Raw genomic sequence first — 13,864 nt, forward strand, 5'->3', positions numbered from 1 at the left:
CTTTGTACATGTGATGTCGATATATGAGCATTGTGTGTACATGTTAGGGTGGGAAGCTGATAAAATACTTGCAGTTATTGCAAGTTTCAAACTGAGCACATGTGGCCCAGCATGAAGACCCAAGAGGTTTGTCTGTCAAGATTCAGGGTTCAGAGCGCTTCATTTCCTGGTTAACCGCTGCGGAGCTCTCAGGCAGCAGGACAGTAACGTACACTGAGAATGAAAGACTTTCTCGATGAGGTCCATTGGGAAAGGCTGGGACGCAGCCCCACCTAGGAAATTGATCATGTGGATTAAAATCCATCTCCAGCTTAGTGTCCTCCTTGCTCTCTCATCTGGTTCAGACCTATTCACCCCTTCCTTATTTGTTTTTCAGTTTTTGTGGTGGCATGGCACCTGGTTTCTCTCTCCAAGAAAAGTTCAACCAACAGCACAGCCCTTGACACACTGGATTGTTTGACGATCCCACCTGAAATAGGTACGTAAACCTTCTGCGCATGCACGCTGTCACCGGCTCTGTGAGCGCACAGGTTTGAGTGGAGGGTGTGCGTTGGCCTCGTCGATTACCCGGCTGGAATCTGTGCTGAAGAGGCTTATGTCAGAGATGACCCGCGTCTTCCCCGCCTAGGAGTGTTCGCGTCTTGACATAGTGACTCCCAAAGACCCCTCTGTGTTCTTGGTCACGTGAGAAACTCAAGCGTACATCAGTTCTGAGAAAGAGCAATTCTATGCCTACGTGGTTCTGAAAATAATAACATTTATCTGCACTATGGAAATCAAATGTGTGAAACGGGACTGTCACCTGGTATGTTTATGAGCACAGAATCTGTAGTTTAAAATCCTGACAGATAGATAGCTTCTCCCTGCTCAGAAACAAACAAACAAACAAACAAACAAACAAAAAAATACAAAAACCTAGTTCAAGTTAAAGGAAACCGAGTAGCACCTTAGAGGCTAAAAAACTATGCACGTGAATTAATGAATGATTCCTTGATCCCTAAGACTTTTTGCTAGTTTTCCCATTGGTGTATTATGACACAAATATGACCCAAAACAACAGCATTTAGTATTGGACAATATTATTCTTCAGTGAATCCTTTTGAAAGAAATATACTGAAATTGATCTCAAATACATCTGTGTATGTAGGTATATGTTTACATATATATACATGTATGAAACTTGTTGCTCCTGAGTCAATTGCATTCCGATTTCTTGGATTGCCTCTGTGAGAGAGATGGATAGACAAACACACACACACACACACACACACACACACACACACACACACACACCTCACTATGCCTATTACATAATGGGGAGGTATGGGGATACTTTCTCACAAAATTCATTGCTTGCTTGTATTCAGCTTGTTAAATATTATCAGAAATACAGCATAACTGAATGCTAATATAAATTTAGAAATGTGCCATATCTCTATATGTTGTATTTTCAAAGGAAAAACTCTATGACGACTCCCCTGCCCATTCTAATTTTGGAAAAATGAAACAAACGATGACAAAAGAAAAAAAAAACAGTCTTCTAAAAATTAAGTTTGGGAAGTAACACCAGCTTGAGGATTAAGACGCCACCACTTAACAAGGACCTTGGGAAAATTTTTGTGCATTCTTAGAAAGATTGTTATTATTTCATTCTAAAAAAAAAAATGAAAGAAGGGGGGGGAAGGGATGAAGGAAGAGAGGAAGGGAGGGAGGTTGGGAGGAGAGGAAATAAACCAACCTCAAAATGCATGCCCCAAACATACCTGATCACCTTTATTCTTAGTGAGGTATCAAGTAATTAATGGCTGTGTTTCAAAGGATCTCCAAAGAATTTTCCTACATTCCATCCAAAATGTCAGAATTTTACCTCCATGATTTAAGGCAGAAGTTTCAACCAGTCGCCTACTTGTGAGATATATCTTAGTTTGTTTACTTTGTGCTTATTTTGGGCTACACAGAATTGATATATGGGATTTTGTTTTTAAAAAGGCCCAGGAGATCCGGGTTCCCCGTCCTCTCTTTCTCTGTCAGTGGCTGTGCAGTTGAGCTGCTGCTCAAGCCAGGAGTCCTACTGTCCTGCAGAACATGTCCCTCTCCGTCCTCTCTCTGCATCCACCCACCAGTTCTCCACAGCCCACCTTGAGCCTGAGGGCTCATCGTGCACCGTGAACAGATAGATACGCGCTTGGAATTCCCGCCAGAAAATTAAATCAATGCTTCTGACACGGAGGCTTGGGCTGCAGAATTTTTGAAGTTCCTCAAATGAGGGTGACGTGAGGCCCCTGCTGCAGTCTTTTTCTGCATCAGTGGTCATCACCCTGGTCCAAGCCACACTCGCCACCTCCTTCTTGTGCAGTCTTCCTCAAGAGTCTCTCGTTCTCCTTCCCATGTCCTTTCTTGTCCCTGGTTAGTCCATTTGAGGCCCAGCAGCCAGAGTGACTGTTTTTACAGAAAAGCATCAGCCAATTCCTGCTAATAAGAGTAGTAATAATGATGATGATCACTTATACATTGAGCAAAGAACCTGAGTTCAGGCTTTGCCCCAAGGGCAGAGTCACTGCGGCATTAAGTTTTAGGAGCAAATAGAGGACAGGGTGTAAAAGCAGCAAGTGAAGCTCCCAAGGCCTTTCACTCCGCTCCCCTCTCTGGCCTGCTGCCCTATCTGACGGTTGTACAGATTGCCACCCAATCTGTATCCCGATCTCACTTGACCATCACGAGCAAAGGGATATTATGGTTTGACAGTGATGCTATTGTAAAAGACTCGCTTCATGTCACAGCCTCCAAAGTTTATTAAATGTCCCTCCTTTGGACTTGTAAGATTCACTCAGCAAAATAGGTTGATCTTGGTGGATTTTCTGGCAGTCACAGAATGGGAGGTGTCCTCCGCTGCTCAGACGCATAGATGACTGTACTTTTCACAAGGGATAATGTAAATCCTGACAGCCACTTGAACTGCAGCAGACACAAACTTTTCCCGAGGAACCACGTAGGCATTGCTGCAGCCACTGCGGTCTCCTCGTCCTTCCCACTTAGCATGGTATCCAGCGCATTCCCGTGGGAAGGGCGGTGATGGGGGTGTCATCAGAAAAGTCATCCTGGGAGGCATAGTGATGTCACCATTAGGATTTAGAAAGGAACCAATAAATGCAAACCATACCTAAGCTGAGTGGGAATCTAGGTCCATGACAGCACTGCTGGAGCCGGACAGTCAACTTTGACTTCATCCTGGGCACGACTTTTGCCTTCAATTTAAAACCATCACTGTTTCACGGTTTATACTATTAAAAAAAAGTTCACGACCCTGTGTTTAGACAGAAATAAAATTGTTCATATGACAACATAATGGAGACCAACCAAGGTGTGCTAGTCAGTGAGCCGGTACTGAGTTAAGACCAGGCACCGCTGCTTCTTTACCCGGGCTGTTTTCATTGGTGAAGCTGAAGTGCATTTGGGGACCTAACTTGCCCAAATAATAGGACTGTGCAGGGCTATCTTGAGTTTAAGAAAACAGTTGTTCTTTTAAGTTTTCCCCTGAATATTTATTTTAGGATAGAAACGGAGACTAAAATACAGAGACACACAAACACACTGAACATCCCTGGAGACATATTATGGAGCCCTGCTTATTCATGCGATGTCTTTGTGTTCCCTTTGGGGACCAAGACAGACTGGCCTTGTGTACTGTTCCTCTCTGTGGTGAACAGAGCTGTAATGAGGTCACAGATTCTTTTCATGCCATTTTAGAAATTTCTCTGAAAGGAATCAGTCGGCGATGGATGCCCCTTACATTCTAGAGCTACATATTAGCGCGGGCGAAGCTTTTCAAATAATGTAAAGCCATTTTTCCCCCAAATGCCTTGTATCCCTGAGTGTCTGGGTTCAAAATAAAGGAAGATTAAAATCTCTGTAAAATCCATCATAGTGCCACCACACAGAACTGCTAGCAGGAGGGAAATTAATGGTATCTGAATGGTATCTTGGGTTGAATGTACTTCACCTTGCATTTTCTACTTTTTTCTTTTGCTATTAATTCCCTTTAATCAGAGAGGTTGGCTAAAACTGAAGCACAATGGGTTAGGATTTATTAAAATAATGTAAAATGGAAGTGTACTTTCTTTTTATTACAGTGCTGGCACAAGATGGACACTGGGTAGTGTAGAGTTGATGGTGAAGGTTTGTATTACTTTATGTCGATACATCAAATGACTCAAAAATATACGTGTGTCAGTAGATACTGTCATATCAAACTTTTTCTTATCCCTGTCATTTTGGGGGCACCTTATAATAACTCTTGAGAGTGATTATTTTAGAAGAAAAACAATGAACTCTCCCAGTCTCCTCCACACTTGCCCCATTTTAGACTTTGATAAATACTTGTGGAATGAGTACATGGATAATTCAGATGCATTTTTATTTTAAACACAAGTGAATGAAATTACAGCCAAGCTAGGAACAGACTTAACCAATGAGATGGACACATGAAGCAATGAGCAATGAAAATGGTCATTCGTCAGATTAGAGCTAGAGCAAAGAGCTAGGCATCACTTTTAAAGGACTTGGATGGAGTCAAAGGGCAAAAAACCTGATATGTTTGTGAGCAGCTCATCTTGATGTTACTAAGGAATGGCTGCCTGCTTCGTGTTTCTCCTTCCCCAGTATTTTCTTTTTTTTTAAGATCTTCGTTTTTTTTGTTTCTGGCATTTTAAGGATATATTCTAATCTAAAGGATCCTGATCGAGGCCTCTTATCTCTAACAAGTTTGCTAGAAGAGATAAAGTTCTGTAGCATCCTATCAACACTAGTCTGATACAGAAGCAGGAGAACTTGCAAACTATCAAATAGCTTCTGCTCTTGGCCCGTCAAGTCATACACATCTCTATCTACATATCCCATTAACTGAAAAGCATTGCTTTGTTTCTCTTTTCCCAAAAGTATTTTACCAAGCTGATTCTCAGCAAAAATGGAATACTCAATTCTTTAACTTTATTTAAACCATCATTAATATGACACTTATATTCGAATGCTAAGGCTATTCAAGTTGAGTAAACATAAGGTGTCCGTCGCTTTGTGCCCATGTCCATCTCCCTCTGAGATGGGCATTACTGCATGTCCACGTGTCCGTGGTCTGAAGTACAGTAGGTCAGCAGCTCTGTGGTGACAGCATGAGCTTTGCCCCAGCAGCCTGGTTCACATCTAGATTAAAATGTGGGGCTGGGGATGTAGCTCAGTTGGTAGAGTGCTCGCCTTGCAAGCACAAGGCCCTGGGTTCAATCCCCAGCACCCAAAAAAAAAAAAAAAAAAAAAAGTGCTAGTTGCGAGTCCCTGTCTCTTGACTCATCTTCTGTTTGCCCTTCCTGCCAGTGAGGACAGCAGGGCCCTCTTAGGGACTATTGAGAGGACCCAGTGAGGAGAAGGATTCAGAGCGTTTGTTCCATGCTAGCAAGGTAAGAGTCAAAGAGTGGTGATTTTAAGGTAGACATTGAAAGTTGGCTTTTAATACAGACACCTTAAAGTTTCTAAAAATCATATTTGCCAGCAACATTGTGGAGAGAATATAGGTCTTTGAATTAGTTTTTATTCTAAACTCTAATTATATTCTCCTTTTATACATTTAGTCTAAAATCCTATAGTTATTTTTAACCTTCTCCTTAGCTTTTTCTTTTATTTTTCTCATTTATAACCCAGTGGACTCTGTTTTCTCAATATTTTAAACTTTTAATCCTTTTCTTAAGGCTTTCCTATTGTAATAATATAAAAATTTTTAATGTCTCAGAGACTTGGTGTTTTTTCTGTCTTACTTTGTACATGGTAGATAACTAAATTCAGGTAACAAAGTATTGATGGAGGTGCTTTTGTGAAATACTGGAGGGGTTAAAAAATATATTCAAAGAGCAGAATAACTCTTCACAATTCAGGTGTTTCTTAAATTCTTATGCCACTTTGTATTTTTAGGATGGTGAACCTGGTACTGCAGTATCGCCTATTCTCTTGGTTTTGATTTTAGAATGAAAGAACAGATCCGTTTGGTTGCAGTAATATGATAAATTCACCATTGATTAAGCTACAGTTCAAGACTGCTAGTCAAGGATTCAAATACAAGAATCTGAAGATACTAATGAGAAGATACTACTGTATTTGTTAAAAAAAATTTATATATATATATATATTTCTCCAATTCTTTCCATGGTAGTGTTTATAACAGTTAGATAACAGAGTGAAAATGTGATTTACTTGAATGTTACTAATTATCTGGTTGAAAATACAGAATGAGAGTTTTCTCAGTTTTTTTTTTTTTCAATCAAGAATTGTATACTGATACATCACAGATTTAAGGTGCAGGAGGAATGCAGAGTAAAAAAACATTAATGTTGTTGCCTTTGCTTTGAGTACTTCCTTTGTGCAGAGAAAGATTTACCTTAGGGTTTAGGCTATGTAAACATCTGCATAAAAGGGTAAAAAATAGGGATAAAAATATAAATGTCTCTCATTAGAATTTTTTAATAAGAGGGAAAAGAATTGTAAATACCAGGGCTTATGAATCAGATTTTTGATGATGCTTCACAGTAGTAGACATAAAAATGTGCCCCAAATATAGCAAGACTGTTTGAAGGAGGAATTTCCTTTATTTCATCAGTGTTGCACTGTGTCTTCAAAGAATTCTCTTCCTTTTTCCGAGAGGCCCCGACTCTGAGATGTTTATTGACTTCTGCCTGTCCTGTGCCAAACCTCCTTTTAGGCCCTGAAGTTATGGCAGCAAATAAAGCACAAAAGTCGGAGCCTTTATAGGGGTTGTACTTCAGTGGGGGCAGAGAAAGGAAAGAGAGTCACATGTAGATATGCAGAGTGTCCAAGGCAAGGATATCTGGAGTTGCCTGATTAGGAAAGATTTTGGAATATTCCGTCTTACCACATGTCAGTTCAAAGCCTGGGAAATGATGAGCTTGCCCAGAACATGCGTGCAAAGTGAGAAGAGATCAGACCCTGGGGGCTGCCCATGCCTCTAAGCTTAGAAGGTCCTAGAACAAACTCAAAGGGTCACCTAACTCTCAGAGAGAGACATGGAGTTCTGGGGTGGAGTCCTCATTTTCTTCAAAGCCAGTACATTTTCTTCCTGCCATACCACCCAGAATCCAATGGTTCGCATTCCTTTTTGTTTCTATGATTTAATACAAAAGCAAGTTTTGAGGGCTGTAAGTCTTACAATTCCTGAATTGATCCAAGCTAGGCAAAATACCACAAAAGACTCTTATCATAAATTAAGCATGTTTCATGCAGAAGTACTTTCTCAAAAAGCGAATCACTTAAACACAGGAGTATATTTCTTAAAAATTAGCCCTTTATGGAAATTCCCAATAAGTGATTTTCTCTATGCCTTGGGGAAAAATCTTCATTGTAAAGAGCTGTTTATACAGATGTTTGTGTTGGTCCTCCTGAAAGTTCAAAATATTTGTGTGACATACCATGGCTGAAAAATTTTAAACCTATGTTTATACCTGGTTCATCTCTTTGTAACAACACTTAGACATATACTCGCACTGGCAGGGAGACAGGGATTCAGAGGGTTAAGGAGAAACTGCAGAGCACCTGAGGTTGAGCGTGCTGATGTGGACCCCAGCTGAGGGCAGCAGAAAGCAGAAGCACTTGGTCAGGCAGTGGTCTCTAGCATGACCTAGTGTCCCTGGGAACAGCTTGTCTGGCTCCTCAAGAGCTGGTGGCTGGGGCTTGGTGCTGCTGCAGGGATTCACTCTGAGGCTGGAGAAGCCAGAAGGTGGTCCCACTCAGGTAGCAAGTCCTCCAAGGTCATAGAGAGGGAGCTGGGCAGTGTGGACCTGGAAGGGCTGGCTTGCGATTTCCTGGAAGCACTTGGCTCTCCTTTTAAATTTACCCCATCACACTTGCAGGAAGACGCACTGGTAAGTGAATGAGGAACTTCCAAGGGTTTGGTTCTGAGAGTCACTTTTAAATACGTGATGGATATGCCTCTGGGTTTGCTTGAAGAATTTTACCTCAGTGTGTTGCTTTAGGACATTCTCCTGATTCTTAGAGAAAGGAAGAAAGAATATTTAAAGGTCAGAGGCCACAAGCTCCTTATCATCTAGCCAAAAGGCATAGATAATAAATTCCCTGCATTTCATTTCATTTAAAGAAAATGTCAGTTCAAGAAAGTAACTATGAAGTCATTATCTGAAGACAGATGAGAAGGACAGTATGCTGTGTCCCTCATGTGTACCCAGGGATCTCGTCATACAGTAATGCATCCATTTTACATTTTAAATATTGTTCCTAGGGAGAAAATAGCCAATCATCATTTTAAATGAATTCTAAGTGTTTTATGTGGCTTTAACTTTTTCCTTTCAGTCCTGATGCCGTCTCCTCATTTGGATGTGTGTATAAACAGTAGATGAAGTGCTTCTCTCCATATTTGATTTGAAGTAGGATGTCCACATTAGCTTGAGGCATACAGCCTCCTAAGGCACATCATTTGAGGACTTCCCCTAATGACCAAGTGTCTGGAAAGATCGATTGTGAAGCCAGGAAATCAAAGAATACTTATTTCAGAGTTTTGACAAGGCTCCTGAGGCAAGAGACCCCAGGGAATCCAGTGATCTCGAAATGAATTAATAAAGCCGAATGTCACCAGTGTTTTATGTCAGTTCCCTCTGGACACCTTTCCTGGAATCTGCTCCAGGTTCTTTCTGTTGAATCTGAAAGGTCATTTCAGTTTGGGGCATCTTGAGCAAAACAGTCTTGTCTTCCAGATAAGTATTCAGAGGTTGGAATCAATCCGGCAATGAGACACATTTGGGCATCTGTCTTTAGAAGCACTTGACCCTGTCAGTGACGATGATACTGTTCATCTTCCTGAGAATTTTGCATTCGCAGGATGAGGCTTTTCTCTGGGGCAGAGTGTGCATGGAGTTTAAGAGAGCTAATGTCTGAGAATCAACACTTGGGAACTTAAAATCTAGCTAGAGAAGACTTACATATAAAAATAATCAAAGGTCTATGGTTAGTTCCAATGCTGAAAAAGAAACTCTGCTTGACTAAGAACTAACAGCTGAGGTTAAGGAAGGAATTGCAGGGTCTTGTGGTTTTGAATTTTTGTCAGCTATCGTCGAAGTAGAGTGCAGGGACCAGCAGGTGAGCCTTGTGCTGAGCTCAATGCTGATGAGACCCTAATAAGTATATTGGTTCTGTAACTCAGAAAAAAGTGGGCCTTTGCAGATTTTGTGGGATAATCACAAAGATGAGAAATGGGACAAAAGGCAGGAAAAGTCATGAGTGAGAGGCACTTTGCCAAGAGGAAACTCACGAATCTTCAGAGCTGGTGAACAGCTACTTGAGAGAAGAGGCTCATCCTGGGTGCTCTTTCTGCAAGAGACAAGGCAGACGGCAGCCACAGGCTGGAGGGTGTGATGTTAGAGGAAGGAAAGAGTTCTTGAAGGTGGAACTTGGGAAAGAACAGGAGAGAGAATCAGAGAGAATGCGACATTTAATTGTTCACCGCGTTGGCCAATATAGAATTTTCATGTTTGATTTGGCTCTGGTGCATCCTGACTTCAGGTTGACTCTTGAATCTTCTCCAACAGGTTCCATGAATTTTATTCGTGCAACCCACGATCACACATCTAAGTGCATTGAGGGGTAAGAAGTCAGGGCACTTACGATGTTTATGTCGTCACACTGTGTAAGGCACACCTGTGCGTTCTTCCTTGACACCGCTTTGCAGAACGGGCCTTTGGCCCCCTACAAAACTATGTCTACCCAGTTCAATCTCCTTTGTGGTCACAAGATTCTAATAGTTTTGTCTTTTCAGAGTGTTATGGACTGAATTATGAAACACCCAAGATTCCTATGTTGCCGCCCTATTCCCCCCGATTTGCCTGTGTCCGGGTGGAGGATTTTCAGGAGATAATGAAGGCTGCATGAGGTCCTTAGGGTGGGCCCCTAATCCAATAGGATTGGTGGCCTTATAAGAGAAAGAGATCTCTTTGTCCCCATGAGGACAGGTCTTAATGAGAAGGTGGCTTTCTGCCAGGTAGTAGGAAAGCCCCTTCCAAGGAACTGATTGACCCAAACCTTGGCCTTGAACTTCCCAATCTCCAAAGCTGTGAGAAATAAATGTGTATTGTTTAAGCTGCTCTGGAGCCTTTTGTTATAGCAGCCGAACATACAGGGAAGAGTTTGCTCCTCAATTATCATAACTATCATGATCGCATTAGTCTTGAATTGGTTTAATTGGGGGGGGGGGGCCTTAGAAGTTGGAGAAAGCTTTTCTTATAATTATCTCTATTCAGGTCAGGCAGGAGGACTCTGGGTAGTTGGACAAGGGGAGGGTGGTGAGAGAGGCTCCAGCTAGACCTCATTCCCACCCGTTCCCATTAGAGCCCCAGGTCCTCCCTGGTGGACGGAAGTGAAGAATGCCTTTCGATGGGACTTGGTCAGTGCTTTGGTGACATGCGATTAGTGATGAATTTCTAGATTTTCCTTCAGCCTTTACACCTGATGGAGTTATTTTTCTACTGTGAATAAGAGATGGGTTACCTCTGACCAATCTATGAATGACGGAAAGTCAGATTTCAGGAAACGGGTCTCACAAAGCAATAATTCATACCTGAGAGAGTCGCATTGTCATGCGGTGAGATTTATGTTGTTTGTATGGTGTGCAGGTGTCAGACTGTTCAGTGTCTATGGGGTTTAAGAAAATTAAGGACCAAAAAATCAACACCAGAAATTTAACTCCTACTTAGAGATGATTTTGGTATACAAAATGTAACTGAAGATTAGTTTGCAGTTGAAGACTAAGTGATCCAGTGCCTACCGTCAGTACCCCAGGCTGTCAGCCATGGAAGAGCTGAGTTAGGGACAGGGCTGTCTGGAAGATCACTCAAGGACGTGGACTTCCCAGCCATGGTTTCCCTCAAAACATCATCAACATTTAAAGCTTTTTGCATTCATATGGATTGTAATAGCTGCTTAGTCAATGTTCTTTGTGAATGAATGAATGCAAAAAACAAAAGACTGAAAGGAGTAATCCCTGTCCATCAAAGAACTGACTAAAGACAGTGATTTGCTATGGAATTTATAATTGAATGTAGAAAACTCTCAGTGATTCTCGTGAGGGACAGTATCATCTGGAAAATTCGGAGTCTCGTTGGGACTGGGATTTGTTGAGTCCTGGAAGTTGCTGGATGAGTCAGTCAGGGTTGAAAGATACCATGTTTTGTACAAGTCACAGTGACAGGGTGTGAACCTAGAAGTCTGGTATCCTGTTCTACTCCACACTCGCTCATCCATGAGCGAGTCTCTCAAATTTGTTTTGCTCTTGACGAACAAGGTTAATATGAACCTAAAAACTATGACTGCAAAGAAGGCAACATTATCTTAAGATCCAAAGTCACATAATGAATGCAAGATCCTTCTCTGCCTTGCTTTCTCCCGGGGCTCACAGAGTTCCACAGGGTCAGAAGGAATTGGTACAAATCATTTGTCAGAGGTTAATGGGAAGCCCAGCCACTGTGAGCGTGGGATTATGTCTCTGCTTCCAGACAGGGGCCTTGTGCAAATGAACCGTCCAAGTTCTGAACCTCTTAAATGAGGCTTGATGCTCCAGGAAATAAGAAAGTCTCTGGCGTTGTTAGGTAACAAGTGTGCCGCGGAGCGTGAGCTCTTGGCTGATGGGGAGTTGGTTGGTACTTGGTTGCTGGTCGACGCAAAAACAGTAGAGAGGATTTCTCTCCCTCGGATTCCTCAGTAGATTATTTCATTTTTACCTCGAGAATCTGGGCTGAAAAATCAAAGGGATTAAAGTGTTTCAGTTTCTTGCACATTAGTGAGTATATAAAAGTGGAGTCGAAGACAGAATTCTGAGTCGTTCTTTGAACTTTAACATAAACCTGAGTTCTAAAATTATCACGCTAATCTTAAAACTATATCTTCAACACAAAAAATCATTATCCATTATTTTACAGTGACAATATACACAATACTTTTAATAAAGTTCTACACTTTTATTTTCATCAGTGTCTTTTTTCTTACCATTTAAAAGCTATTTATTTTTCATTGATATCTATGCTGCAGACCAAATTAGGGTATGGGGCATAAATAGAAATGATGATTCAGGTAAAATTAAAATTGATTACTAAAAGGTGTTTCTATTGTATTTTTGGAAATTTTAATTTATTTTTGGAAATGGTCTCTTACCATCTTATCTAGTGTTTTCTACAGTATCTTACTATGTAAACTACTAACAAATTATAATGGTATTTTATAAATTGTTGTTATTTGAGAAAGTCTACTTTACTGTTTGGACATGTTGCCACATTGAGATTACCCTGGATTTATTTCATTTCTCCTTTACAAGGAATCTGGGAGATGTTCAGGTACCAATGACCAAAGTCACCATCCTTAGCTCTGTGAGCTCAGCTACAGTCATTCCCTGAAGAGAACCAGGCCGAAGTGCTTTGGTGATGAAATTTCAAACATGGACTGTAAGAATTTTAAAAACAACTGTTAGGGTTATTTGAACTTATTTTCTCACAGGGTAGCCATAGTCATAGGAAGTAAAAAGAAAAGGAAACATTTAAGATTTATTTTTAAGAGAGACTTTCCATTATCTTTGAAATAGTTCAGGTTTGTTATTTCATAGATTTTGAACTAGACTTACACAATTATTTAATTTCACCTGCTCAGTGAATATGCTAGAGAATATTCACAGCCCCAAGCACCTCAATATCATTTATCTTGATTTTGTTCTTCTTTCTTAATGAATGGATTGCCTCTGTAGGCATCATCTTATTTGATAAGGATTACCACTAAATTAAACATTTTCTCTATCTTTTCCACATATGCACTAACACAGTCCCTCTTAAGACCCTTATTTACCTATGGAGAATATACATGCCATCTTAATCAAGTGATAGAGAAAACATAATTGGGCTTGAATTCAGAAGACATGATTTCTGTTGCTGATGTTGCTGTTTGCTCAGTTCCTGGCCTTGGGTAGCGCCCTTAAGCTCCCCAGACTCTGGGTGCTGTATCGTTAAAATTAGAATGCTACCTGCCCTGTGGCTTGTAAGAAAATCGTACATGAAAAATATCAAGTGCTATCTTTTTGGTAACCAAAAGTGCTATAAAAATGTAAGCTATCACCGGGGTGACAGCATAGGTGTCTTAGAATAGACACTGATGTTCTCCACCTGTGGTTTCACCTGCTTGATGGCTTAGGGTAAGACCTTTAACCTGTGTGAGTTTCAATTTCCTCATCTTTAAAATGAGATCTATGAAAACATCCACTGCCCAGAGACAAAGGGTGGAGAACACACATGAAACCCTTCGAGCAGAACCTGGCAGCAGAAGGAGCAAAACTCAATTAATATTTTCTCCTTTAAATACACGTGATCGGCAGCATCCTGGCCCATGTCTGTATTTGGCATTTGTACCCACTGACAATAATATCTGCCTTAAGAAGAAAATTATCTTTTATGTTCATTTTCATGAAATTAATTTTTCTGTTCACTACCAAATCATACATATTTGCCATAAAAGCTCAGACTGTACAGTGAAGTTTCAAGAAGAAAACGAAGCACATGAGCAATCCCACTACCCACATATAATCACCGTTGAGCACGTTTGGGAAGGAAAATTGCGAGCACATAAATGATTTTGGGGAAAATCAAAGCTGTTGACAAGGAGGGAGCATGTAGGTTTGGGTTACAGAGAAACTAGTCCCGAGGGACAGACACCAGCAAGGGGGCAGTTTGGGTTGTGAGAGGGAGAGTGAAGTGACAGGAGGCTTTAAGGAGGGCTCAGAATACCTCTGCTGGTCTTGTGCCCTTGAATGGGGACAGTCACCCTGATC

The 13,864-nt window shown here is 41.0% G+C and overlaps 1 protein-coding gene across 4 annotated transcripts in view; it reads left to right on the plus strand.

The window, feature by feature from the left end:
* CHRM3 (cholinergic receptor muscarinic 3) overlaps positions 1-13,864 on the plus strand; it is a 481,613-nt gene that overhangs the window by 231,102 nt on the left and 236,647 nt on the right. For 2 of the 4 annotated variants that reach the window (XM_079107804.1, XM_079107805.1), the window contains one exon: positions 377-478. The gene's annotated coding sequence lies outside the window, so the exon portion shown is untranslated. Of the gene's footprint in view, positions 1-376; positions 861-5,364; positions 6,123-13,864 lie in introns of those variants that run through there. The other 2 variants (XR_013758419.1, XR_013758420.1) reach the window with 2 other exon arrangements.

Source organism: Sciurus vulgaris (assembly GCF_902686455.1).
Source record: "Sciurus vulgaris genome assembly, chromosome: 12".
Lineage (NCBI taxonomy): Eukaryota > Metazoa > Chordata > Mammalia > Rodentia > Sciuridae > Sciurus > Sciurus vulgaris.